Source organism: Lissotriton vulgaris, chromosome 5, assembly GCF_964263255.1.
Source record: "Lissotriton vulgaris chromosome 5, aLisVul1.2, whole genome shotgun sequence".
Classification (NCBI taxonomy): Eukaryota; Metazoa; Chordata; class Amphibia; order Caudata; family Salamandridae; genus Lissotriton; species Lissotriton vulgaris.
In genome coordinates this window covers 1404204647-1404231844 of record NC_141693.1, presented here as the reverse complement: position 1 = coordinate 1404231844, position 27198 = coordinate 1404204647, and positions in this window count along the sequence as shown.

The window sequence follows — 27198 nt, the reverse complement described above, 5'->3', positions numbered from 1 at the left end:
GTAGTTGGGAGTGGGTGGAGCTAGGGGGCCAGAGGAAGAGGAGGAGCGGACACAGGAAAGGGGCAGTTAGAGTAGGGACAGGAGACAGGCAGGGAGCATGAGAATAAAGCTCCAGTAATCATACCTAACTGTGTCTGTGGTTATTGTAGCAGGATGCTACAACTGGCGACGAGGGTGGGATCCAGTCAAACCCACTGCCTGCAGAAAGTCTAGAGAGACACCCTGTCCCCGGCAACACCAAGAAAAGAAAACGCTGCCGAGAAGTGCGAGCCGCTGATGCCCCAGGAGAAGAGGCCAGCCGCAGGCAACCTGCGCCCCCCCCCCTCATGAGGGAGCTGTGAGGGGCTGCTCATCTGAGCGCTGAAAGGCTCGAAGAAAGGAGAAGCGGAGCGCGCCGACACGCGACCCCGCCAGAAGCGTGAGCATTAGCAGTGCAGAGATCGGGAGCCTACTCCGACCCTGCTGTGTGCCCCAAAGTGAAGGAGAAGTAACCCCAGCGTCGAGGACGACGTCCGTCACGACCGCCCAGCGAGGGCGACCAAGCGCCGGAAAGCCCGGGCCTGAGATCCCGCCGTCGGTGAAATCCACACGCTTGATGCGTGTAAATCGGCAGGCCGCCGCAAAGAAAAAGCGGGAACGTGCAGAGCAAGGCGGGAGCCCACCCCAACCTCACCTGGTTGCTGTGGTGGCCAAAGAATAGTGATAGCTGGAGCGCGCTGCCCTGTGACTGCTAGCCGGTGAGTCTGGAGTGCCTGAGCTGAGAGAGAGAAAGCCTCGTGTACCGGTACTGACGGCGGCCATCTTAGAGTCAGGCGCTCGTCAGGACAGACCCCTTAGCTTTCAACGAGCGGCCATTTTGAAGTCAGGCAAGAAAAGATAAACAAGCATTGGCAAACGGAGATAAACAAGCACTGGCAAGAGTAAATAAACAAGCACTGGCAAAGAGCATACAAGCATTGGTACATGCAAAGGAACGAGAAAAGATAAACAAGCATTGGCAAACAGAGATAAACCAGCACTGGCAAGAGCAAATAAACAAGCACTGGCGAAGAGCATACCAGCATTGGTACATGCAAAGAAACGAGCATTGGTACATGCAAATAGACAAACATTGATACATGCAAATCAACAAGCATTGGACAAACGGAAACAAGTAGTGGCGAAGAGTAAATAAGCATTGGTGTATGCAAAGACAAGTATTGGCGAAGAGTAAACAAGCATTGGTACATGCAAAGAAACAAGCATTGATCCATGCAAAGAGACGCAAACACTGATACATGCAGATCAACAAGCATTGGACAAATCGTGGTAAAGGAAGAAAACAGGCATTGGTGAAGGCCAAACAAGCATTGGCAAAAACCAAACCAGCATTGGCAAAGACCAAACAAGCAGTGGCGAAGGCCAAACAAGCAGTGGCGAAGAACCAACGAGCATTAATAGGAGCAGATAAGCAAGCAGTGGTATATGCAAATAAACAAGCATTGGCAATGACCAAACAAACACTGGCGAAGACAAGTAAACAAGCACTGGTGCATGCAAATAAACAAGCATTGGTACGTGCAAGTCAACAAGCCTTGGTATGTGCAACTAAACAAGAGTTGGTAAATACAAAGAAGTAAGCGTGGATAACGGCGCGTGGACAACAATGAACAAGTCTTGGCAACCAAACAGAATATGCACATGCTAACATGAGAGTGAATCAACTAACAAGCAAAAGCAACCACAAGAGTGACTTAACAAACAAGCATTGACAAAACAAAGGTTAGCACGGGTGGAAACGCAAGCGAATGCGCAGCGGCGAATGTAATGAAGTAACGCGTGTCCATAAAATAACAGAAGCGACAAGCAAACATAAACAAAGACAACGCATGAATAATTACAACGGAACGAGCACAAGCCAAAGCAAGTGTGGAGTAGCCGATGAACACACACAACAAGCAAGTGAAACCCAACATTGTCACTAACCATGGATAAATTCAAGGGTGCAATGTTGACCAAACACGAGTGCACTGAAGGAAGAACTAACAATCAAGCTCAAGCTAGAACACAAGCAAAAGCAACTGAAACCCGAAGAAAAATGTACAGCACAATGCCCTGCGTCTACGACAGATCAGAACCTTTTTCTCTCATGGAGGGAGGAGACGTAGCTCAATGTTTCAATCCACACCTTGAAGCATCGCCCCCAGCGGCACGGATTGACAATTGGATCCAGGGCCTCACACGGCACTGGTGGCTGGAAGCATTGGACAATTTCTTGAAAGCCAACGGTGAGCAAAGAGAAAGAAAATGTCTGGTGTTACTCCTCCATCTGGTGGGTCCCGGGGGCCGCTGCCCAATTAGAACATTTTCCAAAGAAGAAGCAGACATCTATGATAGACTCCAAGAGGAACTCTGTGCCCATCTCAATGCACAGGCAGAGGTGGATCATAATCGCATGGTCTTCAACACAGCCCGGCAGGAACCAGGCGAACCATTGCCGCATTTCATCACTCGGTTGCAAAGTCTGGTACAAGGCTGCCATTTCAACACGTTTACAAATGAGGATGCTGTTCGGCTCCGAATAATTGAAGGCTGTGAAAACCCCGAAACAAGGCTCAAAATATTGAGAGGGCATTGGTCGCTAAAGGAAATTATCAAAAAAGCCGAAATTGGAATGCAAGTCCAAGCAAGAGACAAATTGATGGATGTGCATCTGAGTACAATACTTCGAGATACCTGGGAAGAGAGAACCCAGAAATCCAACAAACACAAAAGGAGAGAGAGAGAAGGCAGACCAGCGAAAAGACAACGGGGGAGACACTGTGACAAGGAAAGTGACAAGGAGTACTCAGAGTCAGATTACTCAGCGTCCGACCACTCAGAATCAACCAAAGATTACTCAGAGTCAACCGTCCAAATAACAACTCCCAGGAGCCATTCAAAGTATGACACACGCCACTCTGACGAGGAGGGAGCGTCCAGTGGGACAGATTGCACTCCTGGACAAAATGGTATTCTGCACAACAAGTGGGGGAGAAAGACAAACCATAGAAGAAGGGGCCGAAATGGTCAACACCGGAAATCGAAGCCGGAACATCAATCGCCAAGGAGTGAAGATGAATCAGAGGAAACAGCTAGCAGGAGCACACACCACCAACAGATCAGAAATATTAGAGCACCAAACAATTGGGAAGGAGAACCAGATCGCACAAGACGGACTAGTCCCTCACAACAACAAGCAAGAAAAGATCCATGCATCCATGGGCCCCGCGACAACGAACAAACAGAGCGGAGGTGGGTAACCTCAAGCGAGAAGGACGAAGAGGCAAAAGCTTGGGATCAAGCACAAGGAACAAACACGGAATCTTCAAACAATCTCCCAAATGAGACAACATTGAAGATGTTCCAACAAAGACACACAGAGAAGCTTTTCAAAGACAATTCCGAGGTGGAAAGCAACTCGTCACGGACTACCCGGTTCCGAAGATCACCTGGTAAGACATTCTCAAAGGAACACTCACAGAGGGAACTGACGGAGCACCCCTCTGATTCAGAAAGCACGTCGGTTCGATCCTCTGAGTCGGCAGAGTCGTGGTCCCGACAACGACCACGCGCAACATTCTTAAAGGAACATTCTCAGAGGGAAGTGACGGAAAACCCCTCTGATTCAGATAGCATGTCGGTCCGATCCTTTGAGTCGACAGAGTCGTGGCCCCGACAACGGCCATAGCGCCAAGCACCTGAACACATCAGCGAACCAAGGGACATTCTTCCCGTCAAGAGCGACATGTCTCACACCAATGTCAATGCACACTCGATCACTCCACCTGACAACCTGTCACATCGATCACAGGTGCATCGCGACACAAATACTACACCGTCACCCCGGGTAGGGGCAGCAAGGTTGACTCGAAGGTCCTGGTCCTGGTCCTATAAAATGGAAACAGACATCGTGGCCATTAGCACCCAAATAAAGACGGACCAACCAGTCGATCTGCAAAGGAAGCCGGACACGTCAGGAGAGCCAAGTCATCATCGGATAAGAACGAAACACACAAATATCCAGCCGGTTCCAAGGGTTGTCTGTTCTAGGCGCGAGCAGGAGTCGGAGAGACAACCCGAGACAGCCAATCAATCTCCAAGCCATACCAAGATGACCTCCCCAGTTCATACCCCACCGGCTGGCATCCCAGACTCGAAACAGGAAGACAGTGTTGTTCTTAACCTGACAAGGCAAAAGGAAGTAAAAATACGTGCAGACACTCGGAAGGGAACTAGAATGACATCTCCTTGGAAAGGAGGCCGAGCGTCACGTGAGCACGAGTCACAAAGGACGACAGACTGCCGATATCAAACTGAGCTCTCCATAGGCACCTCAGACACTGAAGGCTCCATCTGTCCAGACTTCAGCAGCAGAGCTTGTCTATTCAAGGACGAACCAGTGGTGATCACGAAGAGGAAAGGAACCATGGTGACGGCGGAGTCCGAGCAGCGGCTAGTCACGAGAAACATCTCACACTTTAAGGAACTGTCACGGGGCACCTCCAGAACCCTGATGAGTGAAATGGACACTCTCAGTTCAGATGAACTGCATCCTGATGATCGTGAAAGCACTGCTCCGATCATTGAGACACTGAGTACTAATAGTCCGAGAGTCAGGTCGCCACGACCTCATCGCGACATACGTCCACCCAAGAGACTGATCGTGGAGATTGACTGAGAAGTCAGTATGTTTTGTTGTTTTGTTACAAAGGGGGGAGATGTTATGATGTTAGCATACTAGTAGTTGGGAGTGGGTGGAGCTAGGGGGCCAGAGGAAGAGGAGGAGCGGACACAGGAAAGGGGCAGTTAGAGTAGGGACAGGAGACAGGCAGGGAGCATGAGAATAAAGCTCCAGTAATAATACCTAACTGTGTCTGTGGTTATTGTAGCAGGATGCTACAGGCCCTAATCAGTCAGCACTGGTGTTTCATGGCCCTAGGAGAGTCTACAGACTGAGTGTGCAGTGAAACACTTTATTATAAATCTACCGGCACTGGGCCCCAACCAGGCCTGGGCGGAGGAGGCCTGTGTAGGCCTTGTGCAAGCCGCTTTACAACTTTTCACTTCTCCACGGACATAATCTCTGTCACAAAGGCACATACACACTCACCAAACGTGGTGTGGCACACTTCTGAAAGGAGGCGACACATGTGAGAGTGCAGCGTCCTTGGACAGTTTATGTGTAAAGTCCACCACCCCCAGGTCTGCTCTGCATCGGTGCGCAGGAGACTGTCCAGAGCAGGGCAGTTGGTGAGGGTTGTGGAGGACTCAGCTGATTATGGCAGCCATTGAAAGTAATCATGGCTGCGGCAAAAATAGTGAGATCAAAGCCAATGAGAGGGATAAGGATGGGACCCGCCACTGTACCCCAATGACATCATGTGGCTCATCCCATCTCACACTGCCCCATAGCCTGTTAGCCTGTAGTTGCTCTTCTGTAAACTACAGAGTAGTGTGCAGAGATAGCTGCTTGTTATTCCAGTCTTTGCCTCCATGAACTCGAGACATGGGGAAGCAAGGCCGTGACAGAGATATCTAATTTACACCCATGACAGCAAGTGCACACACTTACCACGGCTCTGGCCGCGTTTGGGGCAGAAAATGGAGAAGCACCAGTTACATTGCACAAGGATATATTTGTTTATGGTAAATACTGTGAGATTCCGCTACATTAAAACTGCTAAAAAAAGACAGGGGGCAGGTGTCAGCCATGTCTTCTGACAAATTGCTGCTTTTCATGGGGACTGGTGTTCAGAATCCTCACTTTTTTGTAGTCACAGAAAGTAAAGTAAATAGGTGACAATATTTCTGGGGTACATACAGCTAAATGCTGTGGTAGGGAAACAAAAATGGAGCTTGTTTTTAGTATTCTGAAGTGTGATGGAAACAAAGGTATGGTATGGTATGGTATATTTGTGTTGCTTGATTATTTTTCAAACCTTGCAATAGAACGGAAACACATTATAAAACAAAAAACAATCCCATTAAAATACATTTAAAAAAAAAATGTTTGCAAAGTTTTCTATCGGTAATTCAAATTAATGAGCACATCCAATGAGCAAAGTAAGGCATATAACATTTTATCCACAGGTTAAATAATTTGAGAGAGGCGCTCGTCTACATAACCCAACTGTGTTCTTTGGAGTACTCAGTGGGGCGTATTCTCAAGGAGTTAGCGCCGAGTTAACTGCACTTTATCACAGCCAAAGTGGCAATAAATACATTGCCCTATTCACAAGCTGGTGCAAACAGCCCATATCACCAGTTAACCTGTGATAGCAGCCGCAAAAAATCATAGCCACAGATGACCCCACAACTATCGCTAATGAGATGCAGTGTAGGCGTTTCCGTGCAAAAAGCAGCTACAACAACAATCCGCAACATTCTCACCGACCAGCCAGATCTGCAATGACAACCCAAAACAGGCGATAAGGCGCGGTAGCAGCAGGAAATTAACACCTGCTCTGACCTGGCGTAAAGTCAGATAACAGCCTGCACCAGAAAAGGGAGCTAAGGTCAGAGCCACACATGAAGGGCAACAGATACCATGGAGCCACTGACCATGCAGATGGGAGCCCCACAGGGCCACAACACCCACCGCCACCCCCACCAGTATCCCCCCGGACCAACACTGAGGCAAAGTCAGTGACCCTCAGGAAAATGTACAAACCTCACAGTCCCAACACCAGAGAATGACTTTGCCCAAAACAGGCCTAAAGGGACAACCATCCTCTGCATCCTGACCACCATTGCCCACAGGTTGACGGTACCAACACAGCGGACAACTAACATCCCACCTCAGACAAAGCTTCTGGCTGTGCAGCACCTGTTGAACCCTGGTACCCTCCAGTCTCCACCGACTACATCCTCCTCGGAGACCTGAACTTTCACCTTGAGAACAACAACGACAGCAACTCCACCACCCTTATCGACAACCTCGCCAACCTTGGACTGAGGCAACTTGTCACAACGCCCACCCACTCCGCCGGCCACACGTTCGAACCCGTCTTCCTCTCAAGCCTGCACGTCTCCGTCAGCCACACCACCGAACTCCTCTGGACCGACCACTGCTGCATCAACTTCACCTTCCAGAAACCCACCACACACCACCACACCCAACAGATCCCCCGCCGCCGCAGGAGTAAAATCACCGAAGACCAACTACATGCAAACCTCGCTCTCAGCCCACCTACCGAACCCTCCAACACTGACGTTGCTGCCCACAACCTTAGATGCTGGATCGTGGACTGCGCCAACACCCTCGCCCCGCTGAAGAAACCCCCGCACAGAGACACCAGCAAGAGGGCCAGCTGGTTCACTCCAGAACTCCAAGCCTCCAAGCAAGCCTGCCGGAAACTAGAAAAGAAATGGCATAGTGAAAAAACTTCGGACAGTCACGCAGCACACAAGGATGCCATCCACAACCACCACCACCTCATCAGGGCTGCCAACCAAGAAGACCTCCTTCAAAGACCGCCTCGACAACAATGCACACGAAAGCAAGGAGCTCTTCAACATCGTGAAGGAATTCTCCAACCCCAGCTCCAAAACCAACAACATCCCGCCGTCGCAAGCCCTGTGCGACTCCCTCGCCACCATCTTCCACCGCAAGATAGCAGACTTCCACAACAGCTTCAACACCCAGACAGCCCAACAGACAGCAACACAACAGACCCTCTGCACACCATGGACCATGTCCCCTTGCTAGCCTGGACCAGCATGAGCTTCGATGACACCATCAAGACCATGAGTACAATCCACTCCGACTCTCCGCCCGACCCATTAACGCACCACGTCTTCAACAAAGCAAGCAGCTCCATCACACCCCACCTATGCAACGTCATCAATCTCTCCCTTGAGACACCAACCTTCCCAGAGAGCTGGAAACACGCTGAGATCAACGGCCTACTCAAATACCCCAAGGCAGATCCAAGAGACCACAAGAACTTCCGACCCATCTCTCTGCTCCCCTTCTCGGCCAAGGTAATCGAGAAAGTCGTTAACAGACAGCTAACCCGATAACTCAAAGAGAACAGAATCCTGGACCCTTCCCAGTCAGGGTTCTGCAGCAACCACAGCACTGAGACCGCCCTCTTTGCGGCCACCGACGACATCAGGACCCTGCTAGACAACAGGGAGACCGCAGCACTCATCCTCCTAGACCTCTCCTCCGCCTTCGACACTGTCTGCCACCGCACACTACGCGCACACCTCCATGCCGCAGGGATCCGAGACAAGGCTCTGAAATGGACCACCTCCTTCCTCTCTGGCAGAACCCAGAGCGTCCGCCTCCCCCATTCCGCTCAAAAGCCTCTGAGATCATCTGCGGAGTACCCCAAGGATCCTCCCTCAGCCCGACACTGTTCAACATTTACATTGCCCCGCTTGCACACGTCGCCTGATAGCAGGACCTCAACATAATCTCCTACGCCGACGACACTCAACTGATCCTCTCCCTCACCAAGGACCCCATCACTGCCAAAGCCAACCTCCATAAAGGAATGAAGGCTGTCGCCGACTGGATGAAGATCAGCTGTCTGAGGCTGAACTAGGTAAAGACGGAGGTCCTCATCCTCGGCTCCAACCCGTCAGCCTGGGATGACTCCTGGTGGCCAATGGCACTGGGGGCAGCCCCGACCACGCATGCAACCTGGTAATCATCCTTGACTCAACGCTCTCAATGACCAAGCAAGTCAACGCCGTCTCCTCCTCCTGCTTTAACACCCTCTGCATGCTCCGCAAGATCTACACGTGGATCCTGATAGATACAAGAAAGACAGTCACCCAGGCCCTCGTCAGCAGCAGACTTGACTACGGAAACGCCCTCTGCGCGGGAACCCCGACCAAGCTCATCAATCGACTACAATGCATCCGAAACACCTCGGCATGACTAATCCTCGATGTACCACGACACGGCCACATCACCCCCCTCCTTTGACACCTGCACTGGCTCCCTGTCAACAAGAGGATATCCTTCAAGCTCCTCATCCACGCACACAAAGAACTCCACAAGACCTGCCCAGCCTACCTCAACAGACGTCTCTCCTTCTACACCCCCAACTGCCAGCTAAGCTCCACCGACCTCTCACTCGCCACCGTCCCGCGCATCCGAGGAACAACCACCGGCGGGAGATCCTTCTCCCACCTCACCGCCAAGACATGGAACACCCTCCCACTGAGCCTACGTCAGACCCAAGACCTGCTGACCTTCAGGAAGATACTAAAGACCTGGCTGTTCTATCAGTAGTGGCCCCCATATACGCCCCCAGCACCTTGAGACCCTCGCGGGTATGTAGTGCGCTTAGCAAATGACTGAATGATTGATTGATTGATTGATTGAACCAACAACCGCCTGAGTCGGAGGAGTTTCACAGCCAGCCCAATCCAAGTCCCTCACAACGGTCATGAATGACACCATCAGCTTGGTACCACACTATCCAAACTTCCCCCATATTGCACAGGAATATCCGGAGACTAAGCAAGGCGTCTACGCCACAGCTGGCATCCTGCACATGTTATGGGCCAATGGACTGCACACATGTCCTACTTGTGCCCCCTGGCAACACTGCACACTATAACATCAACAGAAATCGCACTTATACTATGAATGTCCAGGCAATAGCGGACCACCATGGAATCTCCACCAATGCCGATGCCAACCACCCAGGCAGTGTGCATGATCCCTACATCTTACCACAGTCTATAAACAACCAGCGATACCAGGATGGCACCCATGGAAATGCACTGCCCGTTGGCTGATACCAAATGTACACATCACACAGCTCAACTCCACAATCATGCAAATCACAACTCTGGGGATGCACATGTCACAGGCTCACATACAACATGCCAAACAATACGCACATCCACCACACACAACAGCACAACTTACTGTGGGAACCTGGGCCAGCCATGCACAGAAGCCATTAGCGACATGGCACCTCAGCCACACAATAGCAGAATGTGGGAAGAGGTGGGGCCCGGGCATGTGCGAAGGAGGCAAGTGACCCATGAATGATAATGCACACAATGCCAAGGGTGGCGTGGATGTGCTGGCCAGATTGCAGTATGCACACCACAGACATGTCAATGTCGACATACACCGCTGGTGCTTGGAGTGTAGTGGACAGTGGATGCAACCATGTCACCCCAGCCAGGGGGCAAGATCGCAGAAATGTAGCTTGCTATGTCTTCCCCGAAAGCATGAGTGGAGTGGGCTGGCCCCGCGTACACCAGGCCAGTGTGGGGTGTGAATAAAATACAAAATACACAGGGGTCCGCTGCACGCCAAATGTGCTATACTTTTACTGGGTACTTCAAAGAAAGAAAGTTTATTTAGGGTGATCAGGATATTGTCCCTGCTGTCCAGGAGGGACAAGAGTTGAACAAGCGAAAAAAAGACCTTGTGAGCACAAGGTGGATAACCTGAGCACTCCTGTATGCTGAAAAAAGCATCTTGTAAACAGTTCAATTCAAAAGCTCTCCATGTGGCAGAATAACGTGTTTCACACAGAGGTGTTCGAACAATTCCAAAAGTAAATTCAAATCATGGAGTTATCATTGTAATCCAAATCCCATAGGTAATCCAAGTCCCCAATGCATTTCGAGCAGCAAGCAAGGGGGTTAGGGTCATACTGTGAAATGGAAAAGAAGTAAGGTCAGTCAGGAGCCCAGTGTTTCTGGAAAATGATGTGTCAAAAATCTGAAATTCTCCCGAATTATATACCAAGGAGTGAAACAACCATGCGGAGACGTCGAGAGCCAGCAGTGAGTGATGCTAGAAAACGGAGTGCCATAGAATGTTACAAAGACGGAGTGACTTCAAAATGATGTGGTGGTGAATCAAATCGTGCCGTGTGCAGGGTGCACAGAATAGAAAAATGGGAAAATGCGTGTTGTCCGTCCGTTGAAAGAAAAAAGATCGGTGTGAGTGGCCAAAGTTAGTGCGTAACCAGCGAAAAGCATTATTGAAACCGAGCATGAACCCTGTGACGGGCACAAGCATGTGTCCGAAAATCAATGGCAGCGAATATTCAAAATGAAAGAGCTGAGCATGCAGACTGTATGCAAGTGGGGTGAAGTACAACCGTGACTCACCAGAAATGCGTGGAACACGGACCATCAGGGATAGAATCTGCCGGTGACCGCCATCACGAGATGCGGAAGTGTAATAGAGGCGTGCGGCGCATGTGTGTAATGAAGACAACAAGTGAAAATAGGAAACGGACTATTCATCAGAGAGCGAAAAGTGTAGGAAATAGAAAGAGGCATGAAAAGTGGAAGAGGGAACTGGAACATATCGAGAAATAGTGTGTGTGTTACAGTAAAACAGCGTATGTATAAGATAACAGGTACACTGAAAAAGTGTGTATGAAGCATGGAAGGGGAGGAGAGTTGAAGGTGGGATCGGGTAGAACACCTACCAATAAGACTGAAGAAAAGGGAAAATAAGGAAAAAAGGTGAAATGATGAGGGAAAAACAAGGAAAGAATGGAAAAATGATGAAGGTGATAGAGATGTGGAGGAAAATCAGAATGACATCATAAATAATATATGAGTTAAAAAATGAGCAGTACATTCAATATTCAGCGCAGAATAAAGAAGAACCAACATGAGACATTGCATGAAACTTTTTAGAGGAAGCTGCTAAATTCCAGGCGCTCATTGAGTCCTTTCGGAACAATGGACCCGAGTTTGTAAATCCAAAACAGTTCTCGTTGCAGTAGATATTTTTTGGGATCAATTCCTTCTGGTTTTTGGGCGACCTCTAGAATGAGGAAACGGATTTGGCTGTTGTTGTGATTTAACTTAGTAAAATGAGCTGAAACGCAGGATTTTAGATTTTTGTTTCTGATGTTGCTTCTATGTTCATTAAGTCTTGTTTTCAGTTTGCGTTCAGTTTTGCCTACATAGGGTAGGCCGCAGGGACATTTCAAAACGTACACCACGTTTGTGGTGTCGCATGTTTCATTGACTTTGAGAAAAATTTTCTTGCCAGAACTTGGATGATTTATGCTGTTGCCTGAAATGATGTTGTGACAATTTTGGCAATTGTGACATGGAATGGTTCCTTTATAAATGATGTTTTCAATGGTTCGTGGTTTGATCAGTGCTCGTAAATTGCTGGAACGTTGGTATGCGAAGATGGGCTCTTCATTGAACACATTGGTAAAATCGGGTTCCAATTTGAGTATTTGCCAATGAGTTTTGATGCTTTTTTAGATGAGATAGCTCTTGGTTGAGAATTTGGAGACAAATACATTTGGTTGTGTATTGGAACCTTGTCTCAGTTTGGGTTTCAGTAATGTGGAACGATCAGTAGAAACTACTCTTGTGTACGCTGTTGAAATTATTTGTTTCGGATAACCTCTTTTCAAAAATGTATTCATGATGTTGGAACTGTCTTGTACAAATGAATGATCGATGGAAGCTATCCGCTTCGCGCGCAAGAGTTGAGAGTAAGGCAAATGTTTCTTTAAACTGGGTTGATGGAAACTGGAATAGTGAAGGTAATTGTTGCGATCAGTGGATTTGGTGTATATAGATGTTTCATGTTTGTGATCTTTAACGTGATATTTACATCCAGGAAAGCTATTTGAGTCTGACTGAGATGGTGAGTGAATTGAATTCTTTCGTTGATACTGTTGAGATGATTGATGGTGAATGTGAATTGCTGTTCAGTGCCAGTCCATATTAGGAAAATGTCGTCGATGTAACGGTAGTAAGTTTTGAGATGGTTTTGCCAATGAGGAACTGAAAGTATGTGTTCTGTTTCGAAGTCCTGCATGAAAAGATTCGCATATGATGGGGCAGCACAGTTGCCCATTGCTACACCAGATAGTTGAATGTAGAATTTGTTTTGATATTTGAAATAGCTGTGCAACAGGGTGAATTCGATGAGTTCCATGAGGAAAACCTGGAGTTCGGGAGATTTGTCAGTTTTCAATAATGCAGCTTCTATTGCTTGGATGCCAAGATTGTGGGGGATAGATGTATATACTGAATTCACATCTATAGTACAGAGCAACACGGGTGTTTGTGGGTCAATGATGATATTCATGAGTTTAGATAGGAAATCAGTGGTGTCTTGAAGATAACTGGCCATTTGTCTCACTGAAGGCTGTAGATGACGATCAATGTAGGTGCCTACAGGCTCATGAATTGAATTGCTTGTGCCGACAATCGGTCTGAATGGAGGTGTAATGGGGTCCTTATGAATTTTGGGAATCATGTAGAGATATGGAATGTTGGGATGAGTTTTGATAAGATAACTGCGATCTTTGGTGGTGATGATTCCAAATGTGACTGCTTTATCAACGAGAGTCTGGAGGATAGCAGCATATTCTCTAGTCGGATCTGAACAAATTTCCATATAGGTATTGGCGTCTGCAAGATGGTTATTTACGCTGTCAAGATAGAATTGGGTATCCATGATTACCAAGGCACCGCCCTTATCTGCGGGGCAGATCCTGATGTCACTGTTGGTAGATAGTTGTTTCAATGCAATCTTTTCTTGTCTTGTGAGGTTCTGTTTGTGTCGTATTGGGGTTTGATGAATGTTGTCAAAGTCTTTTTGGACGAGTGCTTCAAATATGTCCAAAGTTTTGTGGCTAACAGGAGCTACGAATGTGCTTTTGGGACGTAAATCCAAACTCGTGCTGTCTTCAGTGGGAACAGCTGTGTCACAAACATTAGAAAAAAAGTGTCTGAGTCGTAATTTTCGCATGAACTTGTAAAGACTTACTCGAGATTCAAGATCATTAGTGATGTAGGTGGGGACGAAAGAAATCCCTTTCTGTAATACTTTGGTCTGTGTGGTAGAGATATTGACACTTGAGATGTTAATTATTAAGTTCTGTGACTTCTCGTCGACTGAGCTATGGGACGTTGTTGCTCTGTTAAATTGCGTTCTCCGGGATCTGCGGTTGCGTCTGTGCCTAACCCTAAAAAAGGCACCGGTCCAGTGCTTCGGTTTGTTGGCTGGCTGGTAGATGCATCACTCTGCGGGGGTTGGCCGGTGGGCATGCTTCCTTGTTGTGTTTGGGCTCGGCGTGGAGGTTGACGTGTGTCTTGTCTTGGTTGACATGTGCGTGAAGAATCATCTGAGGAGGATGTATCGCCTTCAGTTGATTTATTAAATTGAGACCTCTGCTGTCTTCTGGCCGCGTATATCTCGGCCCAGTTGTAAACCTCCTCTAGTTTGTAGTCAACCGTGTCCCTTTTAAACTTGCGCAATTTGCGCTCATTAATCTCTTTTGTGTATTTCTCCAATTGTATATTCACGTCTTCAAGGGTTTGACTTAATTCTTCTGTGGTGAGTTTGTTGGATAATTCGTCTTTCAGCTAAGCTACTTCTGTGGAAAGATCTTCAAGCATTTTTGATAGTTCCTCTACGATTAACAAGATGAGATCGAGTGAACACTTGTTCAGAATTCCATACCACCTTTCTGTAATTTTAATGTTGTTCTTACATAGTCTAGATTTAAGTGGTATCCGTAGTCCTCTAGGGATTCTCGAAACTTTATGGTAGCGAATTAGTGTGCTCGCATGTAGGCGTTGGTTGATCTCCCTTTTGGCTGCATAGAGAAGTTGTCTTATATTAGATTGTACTGATCCTGTACTGGAGGTGACACACTCGGGTTCCTGAATTAAAGTATAAATGTGTTCGGTATCTTCTGTGGTAAATTCAAAAGTGTCCGCTTTATTGGAGGTCCGGTTGGCTATGTCTGCGTAAGACATGATTGTAATCAGTGGGTGCAAAGCGGGTGGACAGGAGGTCAAGATACAAAATACACAGGGGTCCGCTGCACTCCAAATGTGCTATACTTTTACTGGGTACTTCAAAGAAAGAAAGTTCATTTAGGGTGATCAGGATATTGTCCCTGCTGTCCAGGAGGGACAAGAGTTGAACAAGCGAAAAAAAGACCTTGTGAGCACAAGGTGGATAACCTGAGCACTCCTGTATGCTGAAAAAAGCACACCGATCTTTTTTCTTTCAACGGACGGACAACACGCATTTTCCTATTTTTTATTCTGTGCACCCTGCACACGGCACGATTTGATTCACCACCACATCATTTTGAAGTCACTCCGTCTTTGTAACATTCTATGGCACTCCGTTTTCTAACATCACTCACTGCTGGTTCTCGACGTCTCCGCATGGTTGTTTCACTCCTTGGAATATAATTCAGGAGAATTTCAGATTTTTGACACATCATTTTCCAGAAAGACTCGGCTCCTGACTGACCTTACTTATTTTCCATTTCACAGTATGACCCTAACCCCCTGACGAAGAGCTTGCTGCTCGAAATGCATTGGGGACTTGGATTACCTATGGGATTTGGATTACAATGATAACTCCATGATTTGAATTTACTTTTGGAATTGTTCGAACACCTCTGTGTGAAACACGTTATTCTGCCACATGGAGAGCTTTTGAATTGAACTGTTTACAAGATGATACAAAGTGAATAAAACTTTCTATTACATCTTCAATCATAAGACACTTGCTTTTTTCAGCATACAGGAGTGCTCAGGTTATCCACCTTGTGCTCACATGGTCTTTTTTTCGGTGTGAATAAAATGCCATAACTCTGGGCGTGGTCCTCTTCCAGAATGCCCAATGAGTCTGCCAGGGTGGCGCCTCTCACCCCGACATGAGGCCATCGCCAACACCATGAGCGGTGTTGCCTGCCACCCTGTGCACCTGTGCACCTGTGCACCTGCTGCACCATGGGATGCTGGTCCCCGAACCAGTCTTGCCTGACCCTGATCACCCAGGCCTCAATGCCCACCTGCTGACACCGGCGTGTGTCAATGAAGGCCCACCACGTGCCGGTGCAAGCTCCACGCCCGAGGCCCCCGACCCTGGCAACCTGTTACAACCATCACAGCCTCCATGAGGAAAGCCCACAGTTCTCCTTTCTCGTTGATGCACTCTACCGGCTGACACAGCGGACTAGTAGGTCACACATTTGGAACTGAGTCTTGATTACACCTTGGCGGTGAACATTCGTTAAGGCAGAGATTATGTCACTATACTACCTTCGATGTAGTGCACCAAGTCTGTGCATAGCATTATAACCACACATGTCTGTGTGCCCACAAGGGCTACTACCCTCGGGCCACAGAGCCCTCGGTTAGGTCTCACAATTGGAACTGAGCATCGATTTCTCAATGGCAGAGTACGTATCATTGCAACCACAGAGAGGAAGGCGCGTTGCAGTCATGAGGAAAAAAGGATCATCGTTACGGAGGAGATCGAATACTACCGACAACTGCCTTGGTGTCACTAACTCTGTGCATCTTGAGCCAACGACACGTGGCTGTGTGCCACTGTTAACCGCTGCCTACGCTGCGGTCCAGTAGGTCAGAGAGTCTTGATTTAGCAATGGGGGAGTTCATATTAGTGTATCGGCATCATTGCAGACTGCATTCCCTGTCAGCCCCGGTGCCACTAAGTATGTTCCCGACATTCATGGAAACTCTCTGGTCAAACTTTGGTGGCGTCTGAGTCTATCGACCAGGGGGAAGTTTTCATCTGCATGTAGCTGATAGCAAATTGTTGGTGGTAACAAGGCAGTAGCATTCTACTCCTCCATTTGCTTCTTCTGGATGGCTACTGCCCTCTGCATCACTCCCTGGAGGACACCTTTCACTGCCCCGTGAGACTCCTCTATAGTCCCCTTGGACATCATCGAGGACCCGCTCAGTCTGCATGGCCCTACCTCAGTGGACCGCAAGTCACTGTCCTGTGGCGGTGTGCCTGTGCTGGCCGCTGTGCATCCAGGGCCATTAACTCTGTGCAGCTCAAGTCAGGGCCCCTGTCTGAATGAATATTGAATGGCCTCTGAGACGATGGCCTTGGGGTCATCAAGGCCATGTGTCTGTGGCCCTGCGATGTCTGCTGCCTCCGGCCTCAACTGCGGTCCACCCTGGGCTCACACATCCAATCGAGTCCTGACCGGCCCTGACGTGGCGTCACTGCAGGAGGCACACGCCACCATCACCCGGACCACCTCCAACCGCCACCTGCCAGAGTTAAGACAGTGGTACTGGCAGACTGTCGGAGTTGCTCACACCTGACGTGGATGCCATCATCTGCCTGATACCCTGCTAAGCACGCCAGCTAAGCACTCTTTTCTAGAAAAGAGAAGGTTTAGGGACTGGCAAGTGGGAGCACTTGCCCAGTCAACATGGCAGTACCAGACTGCACACAGGCTCTGCAATGGTAGGCCTGAGATACACTTTACAGGCTGCTTCTGTGGGTGGCACAATCAGTGCTGCAAGCCCACGAGCAGCATTTGATTTACAAGCCCTGGGCACACGCAGTGCACTGTACCAGGGTCTGAGAAGTAAACCAGACCAGCCAATCATGGAGTCATTAATCCATACATCAATTTACAATATGGAGAGCGTATGTACTTTAGCACTGATCAGCAGTGGTAAAGTGCCCAGAGTAATAAAACCATCAAAAATAGGTCAGACAAAATACAGAAGGAAGGCAAAAAGTTCAAGGATGACCCTGCAAAAAGGGCCAGGTCCAACAGTGGTCTTCTTTGCTCTGCGAGAGGAGTTGTGGGTCCCTCTGCAATGTGAGGGGGAGATGCATGTTGACATTGTGTTGACATGTATGTTGGTGCATTGTTCTTGTTTACATGCAGGCTGTATGACAATGTACATTGTGACTGTTTTGGAGGTGCTGGATTTAGATGCGGGACAGTGGACATTTGGAGTACATGACGGATGTGAGGTTGTATGCATACATTTCCATTTCACAGTTTCCAGCTCTGTCAGATATAGTCTCGTTTGTGCAAAGTGCAGAGCTAGTTGTGTCCTTTATTGTGCAGTGTGGGTTTGTGCATAGTACCACATTGTCATCAATGTGGATGTGCTGTTATTGCTCTGTGTGTGTGTGCTGCAGTGTGCCACAGGGATCAGGGAAATGAACCAGGGTCATTGTGGGTGTGCAGTGTGTTACACATCGTTGTGCATGTGTGCCATTGTGCCCATCTCCCCCGTTCCCCCAGTCCCTGATCATTACTCACAGAGTTGATGTGGTGTCAGGTCGTCCCAAGCTGAATCCAGACTCCTGACTACTGACTCCTTGCCTTATTTGTATTGCGGCGGGTGCTGCTGACAGCACTGGCCGCCGCAAAGATGAAAATGTGGAATGCTCCTGCCAGTCTGGCGGGCGCATCCTAATGGCACATGTGGGACTGCCACACACATAGCGGGTGGTCCCATTTCCTGGGTCGACTGCCATCCTAATAGACCCCTATGTGTGGTGTGCATGCATTAATGTTCTGATGCTGAATGGATGCTAATTTGGTGTTTGCAAAGTTACACATTTTTGCAAACATTTTCACCCACAAGTTACGCTTGGCAAAATTGACAAAACTTTGTAGCATTCACAAAATAAGAGGTATGTAACTTTCTTGGGTCAAATATGCAAAGTAGGTTTATTTAAGATTTTATTAGAAAATAAATCCTTAAGCAATCCAAAAAGTGTTGCAATATAATCACAGAAACAATCAATTTATCTGAATAATATAAAAGTATGTGATTATAGCAAAATATGAACTTGTGCCATTAAAATTGTTCTGTTAATTATATTACAATCTAATTGAGGCGTATGAGAGTGACTCACTATACATTTCATGTTCCATGGTGATTACTTCTATATAATGTATACACCTTCAATTGCACTGCAAGATAAAACTGAATTTAGATAAATTTTAAGTCTATAGAATATAAACTAAAGAGCCAGATTAGCATCAAGTGTTAATTTTAGTTCTACAATCAATAAATTAATCTAGATGACCTAACTCAAACTTCTCCAACAAACAGCTCTTGAGCTACTGGTATCTGTTAATCTATACATAATGTAGCTCTCCTGTGTGTAGGTCCGCCTAATAAATTAGATGCTTTTGCCTGGCTGAATTAATATATGTATAGAAAATTAAAAAGTGTGTATTCGGGTAAAAAATATGCGTATTTCCAAAACCGCTACACTGATGCTTTGTGAAAAAGGATGAATATCAAGATATATTTAAAGCTGAGATTTGAGGTATAAATCTTGTAGCACTTGGATAATTCTTACTAACATTACTGTGGTGCCAGGGGGCATTGCAGCTGGGGCTGTTCTATATTACCCATGCAAGACATTTCAAGGAGGCAGGGAAAGCAATACACTCCGCACAGGGAGTCAAAAAACTCTAGACGATTGAAGAAATTTCCATTGAGTTGTTTTAAGATAAAGCAATGCGCTCCGTATAAAAACTGCTTTTAGATTCCCTAACAGCAGCATAATACTCTCCCTGAGTCTTCCTTAATGCAATTTTAGCCAATGGGCGATAGGCCTGTCTCCAACTACGCTCCAGTTTTTTACAAATCTGTTTTAACTCCTTAAACTCGCTAGAGTACCAAGGTTTAGAAGGGGCATTTCTTACTCGCTTATTGTCAAGAGGTGGTGGTTAATATTCAACAGACTGTGAAATCCAGTTAGTAAAACTCCCAAAAGCGCCACCCAAGTCCTTGGCAACATCAGGACGTGTATCAGACAGGACTCTGCACAGTGCAGTGGGATCTATTCTTTGAGATGGCCTGCCTTGTGAGGTCCCTTAATGGAATAAGCCAGCTGAATTATCCATGAAAAGTGGATCAAAAAAGGATCAGACCAAGAAACTGGAAGAGGTTCCTGGACACATAGAGGGAAATTGGAGCAGACTGGGTCTACAATGTGCCCCCCACTATGTGAAGAGATCTGATCCATTGGGTTGAGCCAGGTTGAGCAAATCACAGAATTCCCTAGTGTCACTTGCCTCCACACAATCCAAATGAATGTGAAAGTCCCCAAGCAGTAGAAAAATTCGAAACCGCAAAGCCCTGGGAATGATGACCTCATCAAGAGCTTTCAAAAAGGTTCCAGAGGGGCTGGGGGCCTATACACCAATGTGACACCAACCGTGAAGTGTAGGGATGTGCCTTAAGTGTCCCCATGCATAAAAAACCCATGTATCCCTAAACACCGCCGCTATGCCTCCACCTCTTCCCACTTTGCGGTCAGCCCTTGCTATTTTATACCCTGCTAGGATGGCTAATTCAATTACTGGGGCAGAGGACTTATTAAGCCACATCTCGGTTATAAATAGTAAGTCAATCGGCTCCTCCGAGAGGAGCTAAAAAATATCCGGGGCGTGTTTTACTAATGAGTGGGTATTGATTAGAGTATCTCGTACACGATGTTCTTTTTGGGAGACTATAGGGGAAGGCTTGGGAGGGTCGCGAGCTGCTGGTTCGGTGCAAAAACTAAAGTTACACTGTTCGCAACTACTGTTGAGATTATCCAGAACCATCCAATGTCTCCCCCACTTACCCCTGTGTGAACCAATAGCCAACAATTCAGCATGACTGTAGGTCAAGCAACAGTCTGGCGACTACAGCGGTAAATGGACAGCATGGCTGGTGCTGGCCACTTCCGGGACGCTGACAGGCACAGACGGGCTTGCCTTAGGCTTCTGCGCAGAGTGCATTGTTATATGAAAATGCCCCAACAACTAGACGGCTTACTGCTCAAAAATGGCAGCCTAGATTGTTGACCCAGGATTCCCAATAGTGCGTGGTGAGTGCGTCAATGCGGTCAAACATTCAATTTGTCAGTTTTAAAATCAGTATAGCAACACGGATTAAGAACAATTAAGAACACTCTAAAAATATGCCAGGTGAAGTACGAGAGAGGAAAGAACAGCGTACATTCACTTGTAACTCCCTGCTCCTAATGGCATGTTGATGTAGACTTCTGTATTAGGTCTAATTGCAACTTGTGAATTATTCTGATGTTCATTTTGAATTTTAATGTCTGGTTCAAGAGGAACAAATTCCATAGCATTGTTGCTTAGTCCTTCATTCCTTACAGGTGGCTCTTCAAACCTGATGAGTCTTTCTGTTTAAACTTCTTGGATTGTAGCGGGAGGAGGGCATGAGCTGCGGTGGAGACCAAGAGGCCTACTGCTTATTATTGGCCACATAGTGTGGTTTGATTAAGTCAATGAGACAAATGTTATCTCCTTTTTCCCGGAAAGAGGCGTCAAAACTACAGTTCTTGTTTCTGGTACAGGTGTTCTGTATGAAGGTCCAAATTCATTTTTGTCTGCAATTTTCTCTCTAACCAGATTCCCGATTTATGGGATCCAGAAAGGTCTTCCCGTGTCTGCCTTGACTTCCCCAGTGATGGTCTGCTTTAGTCAGACATTGCTTTGTTTTGTCCTGGATTAATTATTATCCTGCAGAACAGCCAAAAGATCATGGATATCAAATAGTTTTTCATCCGCCACTGTGCCTTCACAATCAAGATCAGGTACTCACATTTATTTCCCAAAGAGGACTTCCTATGGAGTGACACCCACTAGAGAGTTTCTTGGCTGGTTGACTAAACTACTGCACTTGCCTAATACCCTAGCTGTTAAAGATTGCTTTAAGTCCCGGTATTTCCTCTCCACAACCAAATTTCCCTCATAATGGTACGGAGAGGAGTACTGCAATGCTAAGCCCTTTCTTTCCATGGCCTCTTTGTAAGCCCAAGAGCTACACTCAGGGCCGCAGTCAGAATGTAACGTGCTAACTGCGTTTGTGCCGATAAAGACTCGCAAATCTTTGATAACATTTCAAGCATCAGCCGAGAGCTGAGGCCATACCCAAAGGAATCTTGAGCAGGAATCCACTGCAACCATGATATACTTGTAAGCCCCGTTCATTTGTAAGGGGCTGCAGTGGTACAAGTACACACATGCAAGAGGTTTGTCTGATTTGAATAACAGTGTCTACGCGGGTTTTGCTACAGTGGAGCCTTTCATCTGCTGGCTGATGTTGTTAAAATCTAGGTTGTGGCGTAAACATTATCGGCGCTATCTTGTCCCTTTTCCAGGCTCATACGTGCGCGTAAGCAGCAGCCATTTTGAGTATCATGGCCTCTCTGCCCACTGCCGATCGCCAGCGCGTCTCTCTCTGACCTCGCAAGCATCCCCCGCGCACTGACAGCCCCCGCTCTCACATGCTTGGGCCATAAACCACCCCTTCAGCGCGACCCTGCCTCGGAGCCACATCCCGTACCCGGCTAACACCTCCCTCCATCCAGTTCATGATCACACATCCTTTGATAAACCCCCTTCCTCTGTGCCCGATTGTCCGACCCAATCCCAGGCCATCACCTAGTCCTGCGGATGCAGTTTATTGCCCCCTACTGTAAGAAGTTGCCCCTCTTCAAAGGAACTACGATTGATCAAAGCTCCCACCCCATGAGATCCGATCAGCCGTACACATTCCAGGAACCTGCGGAATGTCCAGCTGCGCAACAGTCATCACCTACTGAGATCGGGGTGGGGACTTCTACTGTAGATATGTGTGGGAACGGGCCTGAAGCGGGGATTCCGAGGATGTCTTTCCGTACTTCAAAGTATTTGTAAGAATGTGTCACATGTAATAAACTGCAATAAAAACCATAAACCTGTGTATAAGAGGCCAGGCCTCAGAGATGCGGTTAGAGCACCTCGAGACGATACCCTGTTGTCTGATCTGATGTGTTCTGCTCCAACGGAATAAACCTCTGTTTCCTGCCTTCCAGTCTCAAGCGCCATGAAAGAACACTATCTGATCTCCCTTTCACCTCAGCTCCGAGAAAGGCGTAAGGAGTTCTGGAACAACTCCTTTGTACAGTTACTGCACCAACACAACCTTGCCGCCAATGCCACAAATTGCTGGATCTGTGGGTTGCTACCACATGCCACTGGACATTCCATCCCCTTCCTCCCTTCACCTTTCTCCATTCATGGTTCCTGTCTTGCTTGGCTGATCCTCTTGCAAGAGAGTTACAGGGATAATGCCACTTCCAGCAAAACTGTGTCGCACTTTTATCATGGGTTCTGGCTGAACAAAACTGGAAGAAACGCTTCTCCCTTTTGCCCTGTGACATCCAACGCCTCATTTCACTTGGACATCCCTGCCAAAGAACGGGTTGAAATGAAGGTGTTCAACAATCCAGCCAGACCCACCTTCTCCTACCTCCGGAAATGAACAGCTGCTACCCTGACTGTGGCCCTGTCTGTCGTCAATGTCTCAGACCTTGTATGCATCGAAGGCCTCGGGACACAGTTGGTGGGCCACAGCGCTTGCCACATCACCAGAACTTTGGACTCAGCTGATCCACCCCCTTTTGTCACCTCCCCGAACATGTACTTCGTCTGCGGCACCAAAGCCTACACCTGGCTCCCAAAGGGCTGGGGAGGTACCTGCTACATCGCCTTCAACCTCCCACTGACCTATGTGGCTCCAGCAAACCACCACCGACAAAAGCGAGCAAGAGACATTGAACAAGCCAACTCCACCGGAGCACAGTTCCTGGACGCAGTGAAGGGACTTGTTCCACTCTGGGGTCCGATGGCGAACAGCCGTGCCATCCGACATTTGACCCAGGCAGTTGAAACGACTATGAACATCACAGCTGGCATCCTCACGAACAACACAGCCGAGCTTCAGGCGGTCCGCCTGGTGGGCCTTCAGAACCGCCTTGTTCTAGATGTGATTCTAGCGGATCGTGGAGGAGCATGCTGCATCATTGGATCCAGCTGCTGCACCTACATACCGGACAATTCGCCTTCAGTCTACAAAGCCATTGAACACCTCCACAGACTTTCCTCAGAGGTTGATCAGGAACAAGAAGGATGGTCACTTGGGAGCTGGTTCTGGAGTGCTGTAAAGGACTGGGGGTGGAGGTTGTTAATGATCATATTTATACTGATTGTAATAATATGTGGATTCTGCCTGGGTGTTCAATGCTTGCCGCCCCTGTGCTCACTTTTTGCAAACTGTATCTATCCTAAGACTCTGGACTTCGAAGCTGAACGAATTAAAACTTTAAACGAAGTGGAAATCCGTAACATAATGGGGATAGATATAGATTGACAAGCTGGCTAGATATGTTGAAAAGGGAGGACTGTTAAAATCTATGTTGCGGCCTAAACATTATCGGCGCCATCTTGTCCCTTTTCCAGGCTCATACGTGTGCGTGAGCAGCAACCATTTTGCGTATCATGGCCTCTCTGCCCACTTTCGATCTCCAGCCCATCTCTCTCTGACCTGCAAGCATCCCCGCGCACTGACAGCCCCCGCTCTCACATGCTTGGGCCATAAACCACCCCTTCAGCGCGACCCTGCCTCGGAACCACATCCCGTACCCGGCTAACACCTCCCTCCATCCCTTTCATGATCACACATCCTTTGATAAACCCCCTTCCTCTGTGCCCGATTGTCCGACCCGATCCCAGGCCATCACCTAGTCCTGCGGATGCAGTTTATTGCCCCCTACTGTAAGAAGTTGCCCCTCTTCAAAGGAACTACGATTGATCAAAGCTCCCACCCCATGAGATCCGATCAGCCGCACACATTCCAGGAACCTGCGGAATGTCCAGCTGCGCAACAGTCATCACCTACTGAGATCGGGGTGAGGACTTCTACTGTAGATATGTGTGGGAATGGGCCTGAAGCGGGGATTCCGAGGATGTCTTTCCGTACTTCAAAGTATTTGTAAGAATGTGTCACATGTAATAAACTGCAATAAAAACCATAAACCTGTGTATAAGAGGCCAGGCCTCAGAGATGCGGTTAGAGCACCTCGAGACGATACCCTGTTGTCTGACCTGATGTGTTCTGCTCCGACGGAATAAACCTCTGTTTCCTGCCTTCCAGTCTCCAGCGCCTGCCTCTTTGTTTGATAATTATCGAGTGGTATGAGAGGCGATTAACGCCGGGCAATACTTAAAGAGTATCGATTAGATCTGCCCCCCTTTTACAATTGGCATCCCAAGCGTGGGGCTCATCAGCGACACGTGGATCCAGTGGGAGAGGTCCTGACGACAGAGTGAACGACTGCAACGATCGGGAAGAGCTTCTGCCCGATAGACCCTCATCTGGCAGCCGATCATCTGAACTTCAGCGGTTCCGAACGAGCAGACCTCTGTCGAGTGATCTACGGTCCTGCCTGGGAACCATCAGGAGTGCCGCGGCAATAACGGAGAATAGAGGACGATCGGGCGCTGGAAGCGGAAGACGAGAAACTGTCCATGCGGTCCGGGTAAGGCCGTGTAACACGACGAATTGCGAAACGATTGTTTGATTGTCTGAAAATACTAGTATTGCTCATTGATTGCTTTTTGAGATATTCTCTGCTTGCAAACGGGGAAGAATAGAAATATTCTCTCTCCCTTTGCAGATAGTGAAGTCTAGTCTCCGCTCTGACTGCAGCAGTTTTCCTTCCCAAACAACTTGCTGTAATCAAATGCCAAAAAACACAGTTGATGGACAGAATGTAGAACAATGTCATACATCCACCCCAGTACAAGGATCTGGGCCTAAATCCATCATTTTTTTGCACTCCACACCACCCTGGGTTAGACACTGGCTACATGCAAATCAGCTCTGACCCTGTGCCTCATGGGAACAGTCCAGTCCGAACTACTAAGCCATGTCTTTCCCAGACCGGAATCAAGCATCAAAGGACCGGTTTCTGGCTATCAGCCTTCATCAGCCTGGATAGCTTGACTCCAGTGGTGTGGAGAGCCTGGGACTCACGTCTGAGTATACCCAGCACACTCGGGGTGAAAATTGCAAAAAACACAGTTGATGGACAGAATGTAGAACAATGTCATACATCCACCCCAGTACAAGGATCTGGGCCTAAATCCATCATTTTTTTGCACTCCACACCACCCTGGGTTAGACACTGGCTACATGCAAATCAGCTCTGACCCTGTGCCTCATGGGAACAGTCCAGTCCGAACTACCAAGCCATGTCTTTCCCAGACCGGAATCAAGCATCCAAGGACCGGTTTCTGGCTATCAGCCTTCATCAGCCTGGATAGCTTGACTCCAGTGGTGTGGAGAGCCTGGGACTCACGTCTGAGTATACCCAGCACACTCGGGGTGAAAATTGCAAAAAACACAGTTGATGGACAGAATGTAGAACAATGTCATACATCCACCCCAGTACAAGGATCTGGGCCTAAATCCATCATTTTTTTGCACTCCACACCACCCTGGGTTAGACACTGGCTATATGCAAATCAGCTCTGACCCTGTGCCTCATGGGAACAGTCCAGTCCGAACTACCAAGCCATGTCTTTCCCAGACCGGAATCAAGCATCCAAGGACCGGTTTCTGGCTATCAGCCTTCATCAGCCTGGATAACTTGACTCCAGTGGTGTGGAGAGCCTGGGACTCACGTCTGAGTATACCCAGCACACTCGGGGTGAAAATTGCAAAAAACACAGTTGATGGACAGAATGTAGAACAATGTCATACATCCACCCCAGTACAAGGATCTGGGCCTAAATCCATCATTTTTTTGCACTCCACACCACCCTGGGTTAGACACTGGCTATATGCAAATCAGCTCTGACCCTGTGCCTCATGGGAACAGTCCAGTCCGAACTACCAAGCCATGTCTTTCCCAGACCGGAATCAAGCATCCAAGGACCGGTTTCTGGCTATCAGCCTTCATCAGCCTGGATAGCTTGACTCCAGTGGTGTGGAGAGCCTGGGACTCACGTCTGAGTATACCCAGCACACTCGGGGTGAAAATTGCAAAAAACACAGTTGATGGACAGAATGTAGAACAATGTCATACATCCACCCCAGTACAAGGATCTGGGCCTAAATCCATCATTTTTTTGCACTCCACACCACCCTGGGTTAGACACTGGCTATATGCAAATCAGCTCTGACCCTGGGCCTCATGGGAACAGTCCAGTCCGAACTACCAAGCCATGTCTTTCCCAGACCGGAATCAAGCATCCAAGGACCGGTTTCTGGCTATCAGCCTTCATCAGCCTGGATAGCTTGACTCCAGTGGTGTGGAGAGCCTGGGACTCACGTCTGAGTATACCCAGCACACTCGGGGTGAAAATTGCAAAAAACACAGTTGATGGCTTTTGTAGTTCGGACTGGACTGTTCCCATGGGGCACAGGGTCAGAGCTGATTTGCATATCGCCATTGTCTAACCCAGGGTGGTGTGGAGTGCAAAAAAACGATGGATTTGGGCCCAGATCTTTGGACTGGGTTGAATGTGTGACATTGATCCACATTCGGTCCATCACCTGTTTTGTTTGCAATACCGCCATAAGTGC